Source organism: Dipodomys spectabilis, unplaced genomic scaffold (genome assembly GCF_019054845.1).
Source record: "Dipodomys spectabilis isolate Male_0828 unplaced genomic scaffold, ASM1905484v1 ptg000136l, whole genome shotgun sequence".
Lineage (NCBI taxonomy): Eukaryota > Metazoa > Chordata > Mammalia > Rodentia > Heteromyidae > Dipodomys > Dipodomys spectabilis.
In genome coordinates this window covers 6,356,527-6,368,857 of record NW_024870813.1, presented here as the reverse complement: position 1 = coordinate 6,368,857, position 12,331 = coordinate 6,356,527, and positions in this window count along the sequence as shown.

The window sequence follows — 12,331 nt, the reverse complement described above, 5'->3', positions numbered from 1 at the left end:
TGAACCATAATCCTCAGATCTCAGTCTCTTAAATAGCTAGGATCACATGCATGTGCCACCAACGCCCAAATGATGTAGAAATTTTGCAAATTCAATGACGCTCTGTGTGTGTGCTTCACTTAGCCATCCATTCATTTATTTGTTCCTGTGGAAATGAAATGAAATGAGAACCTTTTCCTACTTCGAGGGCCTTGACTAAGTCATTTAACTTCTCAGAGCTTCCCAGAAGATATCCATGCTTGTCTTACAGAACTGATGTGAGGATTGGTGAGAAAATATATGGAAAACACTTAACACTGTGCCAGACAGGTAACAGGTATATGATAACAGTAGTAATCATCTTTATTAGTATACCAAATCAGAACATAACCACTGAGAATCTAACCATTAAGTACCAAGCATAAACTACATACTATGCTAGGCTCTGCTTATGGAGAACACTTTGGTCCTTGCCCTGAAGAAGCTTCTAAGCCAATAGAGGTGTAAATTGTACACTATAATAATCACACAGCTGGGTGCCAGTGACCCACACCCCTGACCCTAGTTACTCAGGAGGCTGAGATCTGAGGATCGAGGTTCAAAGCCATCCCGGACAGGAAAGTCTATGAGACTCTTATCTTCAATTAACCACCAGAAAACTGGAAGTAGAACAGTAGATCAATATGGTACAACACTAACCTTGAGCAAAAGAGCTCAGTGACAGTGCCCAGGCCCTGAGTTCAAGCCCCAAGACTGGCAAAAGACAAAAAAAAAATCATTCATGGTGATGCAAGAGAAAAACCACAAAGCCAGAGAATTCAAAGCAAGGGTATTAATTGTGAAAATAGGAAATAAAGTTGACCTAGATTTTGGGATCTAACACAGCAAGGAGACAGAAGGGAACAGGTCAGGTCCATAGATCTAAAATGGTTCCCAGCCCTACCACTCTGAGTATGTTTGCTGTGTAAATTGGAATATAGCCCCCTAAGAAGGCCCACGAGATGTCCTCAAAGAGAGACTTTTTTTTTTAATTGGTCATGGGGCTTGAACTCTGGGCCTGAGCACTGTCCTTCAGCTCTTCATCTCAAGGTGAGCGCTCTACCACTTGGGCCACAGCACCACTTCTGGTTTTCTGGTGGTTAATTGGAGATAAGAGTCTCACGAACTTTCCTGCCCCAGTTGTCTTTGAACCATGATCCTCAGATCTCAGTCTCCTGAGTAGCTAGGATTATAGGCGTGAGCCACCATGCACAGAGAGATAGCAGAGATCCCACCAGAACTGTGGAAGGGGTAGCTAGTAGGGTATTAGTGATCATCCCACTGAGTCAGGCCACCTTATATGAACAGATGGTGACACAGAGCAAGTCTCTGTACAATCAGGGAACAAACAGATGGCCTGGGTGACCCTGAAGACCTTTCAGAGATTTATTGTGGATGACAAAAAAATCAGAGTATATGATATAAATCTTTATTGCTTTGCTTTTGACAGTACTGACTAAAAGCCCTATCACTGAATCATGTCTCCAACCTCCCTCTTTTTTTTTTTTTTGCACTCCTTATTTTTAAGATAGAGTCTTATTTCCTACTTGGATGTGTGCCTGCCTATTTTAGATTTCTTCGTTCTGGCTGGGATGACAGGCACACAACATGTAACTCATCATTATTCCGTTGAGATAGAGTTTTGTGGACTTTTCTGCTCATGCTGGTCTAGAACTGCAATCCTCCAAATCTAGTGGTCCCACATAGCTTAGAACACCACTGTGAAAAGACAACTCACAAACTTTTCTGATTGGACTGGCCTAAAATGATCCTCCCATTTTCTAGCTGATGGCATGAGCCATCAGCATATGGCAAAATTTATCATATTAATCCTATTTAAAGTGCACATCTTAGTGGTATTAAATATGTTTGCATTGCTGTGCTACAGACTTCCAGAAGCTGTTCATCTGGCAAAATTGAAACTTGGCCCAACAACTGTCTATTTTTCCTTCCCCCAACCCCTTCAACTATGGTTCTACTTTGTCTTTATGAATTTGATTTCCTTAAATACTTCATCTACCTATAATCACATCTGTCTTCTTGTGACTGGCTTGTTTCACTTAGCATAAAGTTCTCAGGATTCGTTTTGTAGCATAGGTACAGATTTCTTTCCTTTTAGGACTATTACTGAGATAGACTGATAGAATTTGTATATAGATAGGTACATATGTGTATACTTAGTCATGAGGCTGAATGAATAGATTCATATCCATCTATCTGTCTGTCTATATACATATACACATATAAAATACATATAATGTGTATATATATATATATATATATACACATATATCTTACACTGGAGTACATCCAATATCAAGTACATTGAAGACTGTCCATCCAGCACTCTGCCTCAGTGGGGCTGTGGGACTGCTAGATGATTAACATTTTGTGTGCTACTATTAGGTCTTGAGCTCAGGGGTCTGGACATTGTCATTTAACTTTTTGGGTTATTTTTTCTCAAAGCTGGCAGTCTACCACACTAGTCCCAGCTCCACTTCCAGTCTTTTGTTGGTTAAGAATCTCATAGATATGGAGCTGTGGCTTAAAGTGGTAGAGCCCTAGCCTTCAGCAAAAGAACTCAAGGACAATGCCTAGGCTCTGCGTTCAAGCCCCACAACTGATGAAAAAGAAAGAAAGAAAGAAAGAAAGAAAGAAAGAAAGAAAGAAAGAAAGAAAGAAAGAAAGAAAGAAAGAAAGAAAGAAAGAAAGGAAGGAAGGAAGGAAGGAAGGAAGGAAGGAAGGAAGGAAGGAAGGAAGGAAGGAAGGAAGAAAGGAAGGAAGGAAGGAAGGAGGAAAGAAAGAAGGAAAGAAAGGAAAGGAAGAAAGAAAGAAGAAAGGAAAAGTAAAAGAAAAAAAGAATCTTACAGAGCCAGGTACTGGTGGCTCATACCTGTAATCCTAGCTACTCAGGAGGCTGAGATCTGAGGATCATAGCTCAAAGCCAGCCTGGGCAAGAAAGTCTGTGGGACTGTTATCTCCAATTAACCACCAGAAAAGTGGAAGTGGAGCTGTGGCTCAAAGTGGTACAGCACTAGTCTTGAGCAAAAGAGCTCAGGGACAGCATCCAGACCCTGAGTTCCAGCCGTAGAGCAGACCAAAAAAAAAAAAAAAGAATCTTACAGAATTTCCTTTTCATGCTGGCTTCGTACTCTAATTATCAGATCTCAGCCACCTGAGATTAGAGGTAGCAAGGATTCAAGGTGTGAGCCACTGGGTTCAGGCTAAAATGAATATGTGAGCATAGGTGTACCTCCTGGTTAGAATTTTAGAAATCAATCATCAGTAATCACTGAAGTCACATTAGAAAAAAATGTACAAAAGCTGAACTAATCCTCTGAAACTTTCTGGGTTCATTTGAACACTCTGAAGTGTATGATATAAATAGATCTATGTTATATTTTATATTCATTTGTTGATGGACATGTGCATGGCTTCTGCCTCTGGACTACTGTAACTGATGCCACTCTGAGCAGGAGTGTAAACGTATTTTTTGGTGTGACTTGTCTTGGCTTAAACCTTCAGGATTAAGATGTGATGAATGAGTTCTGTTGCAAGTTTTGTTAGTACTTTGTTCAAAATAATCACAAGCCTTTCAAAGAGTGACTCAATTGAAACTAACATCTTGGACACCACAAACAGACATTGATTTTAGGAAGTTTGGAGACTCAATAGTAAGATTTCAATAAAGTCCTAAAGATATACCATCAGAAGGCGCTGAGCAGGGCCTGGCAGAGAATGTTTTGGCATGGTGCAGCCTAATTATAAATTTGGTCACAAACAGTATCTAGGAAACCCTTTGAGCAGAGATAATGGATATCTATTAATACAAACCATTCTCTAAATGAGCCATGCATTGACTTGTTAGAAAGATGGGCAATTACTTGCTTGCCAGATAGGCAGAAAAATACATTCCAAACTCAGTCATAGATACCACCCTGCAGGGGGGGAACATTTAAAACCATCCATCCTCCTTTGAAAGGAAGGTTTGGTTTTCTCTCCTGGGTAGCGCTGTTGAAAGGTTTGGCTGAGAGTCATACTTGAAGGCATGTTCTTAAACACGAGAACCTGCCCCTACAGCAGAGTGACTCAATGGGCTGGTGGGGACTGTCAGATGATTAAGGTGATTAATATGTGCCTATAGGTGTGCCCGCTGAATGGGGTCCAGAAGGAACTAATCATTAATCACAGAATCCTCATCAACAGAAAGTACAGCAAAAACTTGAGTGGATCTGCTGAAACCTTCTAGGTTCATGTCCACAATCTGAATGTTTGTTCTACTAACAGTGGTAGGAGGGGAGCCAACAGCCATTTTTCTTCTTCAATAGAGCCATCAAGCCAATAGATGAATGGATTTAAAAAAAAAAAAACCATGGTACTTATACACAACTGAATTTTATACAAAGAATAATATTATGTGATTTGCAGGGAAATGGATAAACCTAGAATGGATCGTGTTAAGTAAGGTAAATCAAACTCAGAGAGATAAACAATGCATGTTTTCTCTCCTTTGTGGAAGCTTGATCTAAAATATACCAGGACATGAAAAATTATACAGGGCTGTAGGCATTCTCACACAGTGAAACCAAAGGAGGATACTCTGAGGGAAGGAACACAAAGGTGCAATAACTATATTGATTGAAATGAACTCCAGGAGCTAGAATCAAGAGGATTTCTTTTTTCCTTTCCTTTTTGTCTTGTTTGTTCACTTTATTGTGTTTTGGTGGGTAAGGGAGGAACAGAAATGGAGGGACCAAGAGTGAATGAATGCAGCAGCGGTACTCATTAGACCCTATGTTGAAAATGAACTACATAACTTGTGGTCAGGGATGGGAGGAAAAAATTGGGAGAGAACAAAGGAAGGGGTGACATTGTCCAAAAAGAAATGTACTTATTACCTGACTTATGAAATGGTAACCTCACTGTACATCACCTTTATAATAACAATTCAGAAAAGAACCATCAAGCTCTTGTCTGACAGTATGGACAGGAGGAGCAAAGTCTCTGTCTTTGAGATAAAGTCTTCAGTGGAGGTGGCGGAGAAAGGAAGGGACTTGGTAATAGGGATGTCTTGATCACACAGGTTGGACCCTGACAGTCAGAAATGGGAACAGAGATGGGATTAGAGACAGAACTTATGGCATGCTAGCCTTGAGCCCAGGGACAGCACTCAGGCCCTGAGTTCAAGCCCCACAACCAGAAGAAGAAAAAAAAACAAAAACACCACAGTGACACAGATTTAGACCAATCAGAGTGCAGCAGTGCCTAGGTCACAGTGATTGGCTAATTAGATCCAATCCCTGGTCTTATTCATTTCTGAGCCTCCATATACTTTCACTAATGCTGGCTCTGTCCTATGACTATGAGGAGAACTGATCTTAGCATGGAGCCAACACATAGACAGCAGGAAAGCAAAGAACCTGGGTTGTTGATGTTGTTATTGAACGTTGGGATTGCTTCAAAACAATTAGACTCAGTTGTTCTGTTATTTGACTTAGTTTTCCTGTTATTTGCAAGTCTAACTTTCCTAACTGAATAATGGCTTAATGAATGTTAGTTAATAGTGCAAATGGGTTGAGCACCGGTGGGTCACATCTATAATACTAGCTATTCAGGAGACTGAGATGTGAGGATCACAGTTTGAAACCAGCCTGTGCAGGAAAGTCTGTGAGACTCTTATCTCCAATTAGCCAACTGAAAACCAAAAGTGTCACTATGGTTCAAAGTTATTGAGTGCCAGCCCTAAGTGAAAAAGCTCAGGGACAGTGCCTAAGTCCTGAGGTTAAGCTCCATGACCAACAGAAAAATTTTAAAAATATTTTTAAAGAACATTGCAAATGGTGTGAGGACATTCAAATAGCCCTTATTCCTTAACCTGGAACAGAATAACTCCACCATTTAGCCTCCAGTTCACCATTAGTGAACTTGGCAAAGCATGAGGCCAGGCTCTAGAAAGAGACTTGCTGTGGGACATAGTAAGGAAGTAGAATATCTTTGTTTTTAAAAGAAGCTGAGGTGTGGCTTAAGTAATAGAGTGCCAACCTTTAGCAAAAAAAACCTAAGGAACAACACTCAGTCCCTTTGTTCAATCCTAGTCTCAGTATACACACACAAAAGATGAAGTTGAATTGAAGGATACTGACAAGTAGGGAAAACTTGTAGCACTGATCTAGGACCATCTGTGTTTATGATTCATAATTATTGTGTGTGTGTGTGTGTGTGTGTGTGTGTGTGTGTGTGTGTGTGTGTGTGCATGCTAGTACTAGGTCTTGGAATTAGGACCTTATGGTCTTGCTTGGCTTTTTTGCTCAAAGCTGGTGCTCTACCATTTGAGCCATTCCTTCACTTCTGGCTTTTGGTGCTTAATTTGAAGTAAGAATCTCTCAGAGTTTCCTTCCCAAACTGGCTTTGAACCATGATCCCCAGATTTCAGCCTTGTGAATAGATGGAATCCCACCTGTGTGAGTAAAAAATCCCTGATGTTGATTTGATTTTTGTGCATCCACAGAATAGGAATCTGCATCTAAGACAATGGAGTCAAGCCAAACCTATTTATTTATTTATTTGCACTTTGATGCCAGACGATTTCTGAACCATTTTTTTCTGAGTGCAGACAGATCAGGGACATCAACTTAACAAAACCATGTCATGTGTTGGTATAGATCACCAGTGAGTACAGCACAAGTCTTTCCCAGGCCTGGCTTTTCCTGCAGTTTTCTACCGAGACTTGCAAGGGACAAAAAAGTATCCTAGCCCTTGTCATGATGGTTACATACATAAGTTGTCACAGAGCTCTAGTCCACCTTAATTTCTATCCCTCTTAAAATTCAAAATCTACATCTAGTCAGGTATAACAAGGCTTGCTTATAATTCCAGCATTCAAAAGACACAAATTCAAGACCAGTGTGGGTCACAGACAAAAAAGACCCTATCTCAAAACAAAAGACAGAGGAGGTAGCTCAGTGGTAGTGTGCTTTCCTAGCATGCCCAAGCACTGAAAAAAAAAATCTAAAGCTATTATGCTATCATATTTACAACTCTGAAGTCCATTTTTCTCTTTAAAACTCAGCAGGCTGCCTAGGGTCTTTGGTGTGCTTTTCAAGGTTCCTTTTTTCTATATACATCTTGGAGTTTTGTAAATAAATTTTCCTGTGCCTGCTTGTCCGTAACTTATTTTTGTGTTCTGATGGCAGTTTAATGAGTTCAGCCTGTGCCTTCTTGTACAGAGAGAAACTTGAGAGTGTGCGGTGCATATTAATTAGCTCTCTGTGCTTGCCTGGTCTCTGAAATCCTCAGGTTGAGATGTTACAGAAGTGAAGATATAATCACAGTATTTTGCTCTTGACTGGTAAGTGTATTCCAGCAGAGGCCTCAGAGCATCCCCCAACCCAGAATTTTGCTGTTCGTAACCCCTAAATGGTACTGTCATTAGGGTCAGTTTCTGGGTGCCCATGTCCCCCCCCTGAAAAAAATAACTTCCTGTTTGAAATGGCCTTCCTTGCAAATTTCCTCACCTATGTCAGAAATGTAGACAGTGAGCCTTCTTTGCACCTCTTTACAGATAGGCGGAAATGAGACAGACAGGAAAAAGGGTATCTGGAGGTACATGGCCTCTTTTGACTATATCCAGGTTGTACTGAGTGGTATTAATCATATGTTGGGCCTTCAGTCAGAAGTCTACACCTGCAAGGAAACTGCATGAGCATTCTATCTGGTTGATTTTCTCTCACTCTCTAATTTAGACCCACCCCTTCCTTTCACAAAGCTTCCCAGGTACAACTGAATAATGGACCAGGCTCTGAGGTCCTGGAATGCAGCAAAAATATTTACCATCTTGCTAGGAAAAGAGCCATTGAACTGATTCTATGGTTTGAGTGTTGCCATAAATTCACACAGAAGATGGTCAGCTGGAGTTGAAGTCAGAGAGGCATACGGATGGACTTTGTACACCACTAGCCTGGGGCGATAAAGGGGAGAGATTACTGCAGACAGATACCTACCTTTGATCAATACGTATGCACCAACCTGCATGGCTACTTCCTCAAAAGTTGACTCGTGACTGGTCCAGTTTACCTCCGCTGATATTTTGAATCTTTTATTGTGACTCAGTTAATCCAATCTCTAAAACTATGTTCTCCTCCCGTTCATCTGGTTGAACCATTACTAAATATCCCCATGCTGCTGATCACAAATATGGTATATAACATGTGAACACTGTTATATATTACAGACTGTAATAGACAATTTGCTCCAGGAAAGTTAGAATGAACTTGTGACTTTGAAATTATGTAATCACTTAATCACAATCAAAAAAAAAAAAAAAAAAGAACCTCCCTCGGGGAAGGGAGGGAGGGAGGGGATGGTAGGGGGAAAACAATGGAGGGGGTAACAATGTTCAAGAGGAAGTGTACTCATTACCTCACTCATGTAACTGTAACCCTCTGTATAGTATCTTTACAATAAAAAAAAAAAGAGTCAAAAAATAAATAAATAAAACTATGTTCTCTTCACTACCTATCTTTTACAGAATTGTGTGGGCTTATCTGAGGAGCACAAGAGCAAATGTGGTTGTGGTAACACATACCTGGAATCCCAATACCCAGGACACTGAGGCAGAAGGGCCTTGAGTTTGAGGTCTGCCTGGGTACATACCAAACAAACAAAAGAAAAAAAAAATCACCACGATGATCTCCAACCTGTACACGTACATTTTCTTTTCTTTTTTATTTTGAAAATACCATACAGAGGAGTTACAATTACAGGGCCAAGATAATGAGAACAACAGTTCTCATCAAGCATTGTTGCCTCTTCCTTTGTTTCCCCTTCCTATCCCTTCCCATCTCCATACCCCACCCCCCCCTCCCCCATCCTCCCCCACCAAAGTTGTAAAGTTTGTTTTTCGACATAACAACTTATACATCTCATTGTTGCAATGGGCCCACCTGTATCCTTAGTTAAACTATTTGTTTTTTCCCTTCCCCTCCACAAATTATACCAACATCAAACACAGTGAAAGCAAGGGTTATACTATGGGGGAGGGATATACACATACATTTTCTTTATGTGTTCACTGATCATTAGACACGTAGGCTGATTTCATAGCTTGGATACTGTGAATAGTGCTGCAATAAATATGATGTGCAGAAATCTCTATAGTATGTTGATTTATATGTCTTCAGACATATGCCCAGGTATGATATAGCAGGACCATGATCCTCTTATTTATGCCTCTTGCATACTGGGACCATAGGTGTAAGCCATTCTCAGCTTGTTGGTTAAGATGGGGTATCTTGCTAATTGCTTTTTCTGGGCTGGTCTGGAACCTCAATTTCTTCCTATCAAGTAGCTGTGAGCCATTGTGCCTGCTATAGTTTGTGTGTGTGTGTGTGTGTGTGTGCTATTGAGTTCCATAGTAGCTCAGAAAAGCATCTTATGTTTTTTGTTCACATGTAGAATGTAAACCTAAAATAACAACAACGACATTATGGTATGATTGTAAAAGTTGAGTTGTTGGAAAAGGGAACCAAGGAGGGGGAGGAAGAAGAAAGAAAAGGATTATGGGGATCAAAGTATTATATATTATACACAGACAGCATTTTGATACCCAATAAAAATAAACTTTAAAAGGAAAGGCATGGGGGAGGCGGTTCAGAAAGAGTAGAAGGTCCAAGTCCAGCTGACTTCCTAAGGTCTACTGGTGATTAGGCCATGGTCAAGTTGCTTCCTCCCAGGCAGCTTGGCACCTAGGCTCTTTTCCAGCAGGCCTTGTAGGTATTAACACACCTCTTTTTGCAAGCCCAAATATAGGTCTAAACTTGGCTTTCTTTTCAAGAATGACAGCTTCTGAGGGCAAAAGTTTGCTTCCATTTCCTAGAATGTCGAGAACCTGCCTGGCACACATCCAGCTGCTTTCTCCAGACCAGGGGGCTACACTGGGTGAAATGTACTCAAATAGAATATTACCCCTTCAATACTACTATTCCACTAGGACTATCTTGTTTTCCAAGCACAGTGGCTTTATTTTATTTATTTTTAATTTTTTATTGTAAAATACCATACAGAGGGGTAACAATTACATGGGCAAGGTAATGAGTACATTTCTTACCAAGCATTGTGGCCTCCTCTTTGTTTCCCCTTCCTCTCCCTTCCCATCCCCCCCCCCCCCCAGCCAAAGTTGTAAAGTTCATTTTTCAACATTATGACTTGTACATCTCATTGTTGCAATGGGTCCACTGTATCCCTATTTAAACGATTTGTTTTTGCCCTTCCCCTCCAAAAACTATACCAACATCAAATACAATGAAAGCAGGAGTTATACCGTGGGGGAGGGACATACAAAGCAACAAAGAAATCATCTTATAAATATGTTAGAAACAATTGCAAGAAAGAAAAAAACATTTGAATACTTAGTAGCTTTTGACAGAGACTGTCTTAGGTAAAAGGGTAGTTATCTGAAGAACATAGCTGAGGCTCAAGCTCAAGTAAGCCATCTTTGCCCCCATTTTTTCCTTCTTTCCCTCCCTCCCTTTCTCCTCCCTTCTCTTCCCTTCCATCCCTCCCTGTCTCCCTCCCTCCCTCCCTTCCTTTTCCTTCCTTCTTTCCTTTTCCTTCCTTCCTTCCTTCCTTCCTTCTTTCCTTCCTTCCTTCCTTCCTTCCTTCCATCCTTCCTTTCTTCCTTCTTTCCTTCCCTTCCCTCTCTTTCTTTCTTAGTGCCAGTACTGAAGGTTTGAACTCAGGGCCTGGAAGATGTCCCTGAGCTTTTTTGCTCAAAGTTGGTACTCTACCACTTAAGCTACAGCTCCACTTCTTTCTTTTGTGGTTAATTGGTGATAAGGGTCTCATGGATTTTTCTGCCTGGGACAGCTTCAAACCACATTCCTCAGATCTGAATCCCCCTCTTCCCCTCCACACACATTCCCCCCAGTAGCTAAGATTACAGGTGTGAACCATTGGTACCCAGCTCCCTCTGCTTGACTGAAAGTGAAATATTATTTGTGGAACATTGACTATGACTGGGGGAAATGATCCTGGCCTTAAGAGAAAGGATGTGTAGTCTTCCAGAAGCCTGCAGTACTTTTGTACCATAGCCTTCCAGAAGCCTGCAGTACTTTTGTACCACAGCTTTCTGCCCCTAGTTTGTTACTAGTTTCTTGGATTGTTCTTCCAGACTTTTCCTCAGGGATACATTGGCTTGCAGATCCCAATTGATGTGTAATTCTCCATTCCCCACTGGAGAATCAGCTCACTGTCCTCCAGAGATAATGGAGCATTGGTGAACAGAGGATGCTTTAATAGCTCTGACCTGAGAAGCTCAAACCTAGTCATTTGCTACTGCCAGATTTTTCCCTGGGGACTTGAATACAGAACAGGAAGGTGAACAACTACTTTATAGACCTACCAAATAAACTTCAGCTTTGCTGACGGGGCCCATGGCTCCTTTCTCTTAGGACATAAATAGGCCAGATTTAAGGCTCTTCTGCTCCTGCAGCTCCTTCTTCACTGCTATTCCCAAAAAGTCTCAAAAGTTAAACTCATGTGGGTGTGGGTAGGATTGGTATTGGAGGGAATGAAAGGGGAAAGAAGTCACTGTTTTGTTCAGCCTGATGTGGAAGATGTTTGATGTTTTCTTGTATTATATATTTTCTGTTTCTTTAATGAAACAGTCATAGAGGGGATGTCTGATCAAATATATGTATATATATATATATATATATGCATGCATGTATGAAAATACCACAATGTACCATTCGTTTACGGTAAGAAAAGAAAAACCAGACAGATGAATGTGAAGGGGACAAACTCCTGTCAGAATGTGAGGAGCAGGCAGCTAACCAGAAGCCATTTCTGTTGGCTGAGGCTCAGCACTCTTTCTGGGCACTGACCTCTTGTAGTAAAAAAGGAGTGTGGAATGAGGGTGGAGGCTGACAATTCTAAATCTGATGGAGGGACACTCATCAAAGGCAGCAGTCCAGAATGGCCTCTGCAGCCAAGCCCAAACTAACAAGCAAACACACAAAACCATCAAAACTGTGCAGGCGCGGTCTCTACCAGGCCTGGTGGCTCACACCTGTAATCCCAGCTACTCAGGAGGTTTAGATCTGAGGATCACGGTTCAAAGCCAGCTCCAGGGAGACAAACCCGTGAGACTCTTTATCTCCATTTAAGCAGCAAAAAGCCAGAAGTGGAAATGAAGCCAAGTGGTAGAGAGCTAGCCTTGAACAAAAAGGCTCAAGGACGGGCACTCAGACCCCGGGTTCAGGGAATGCACACACACACACACTCACACACGCACACACACGCACACACACGCGCG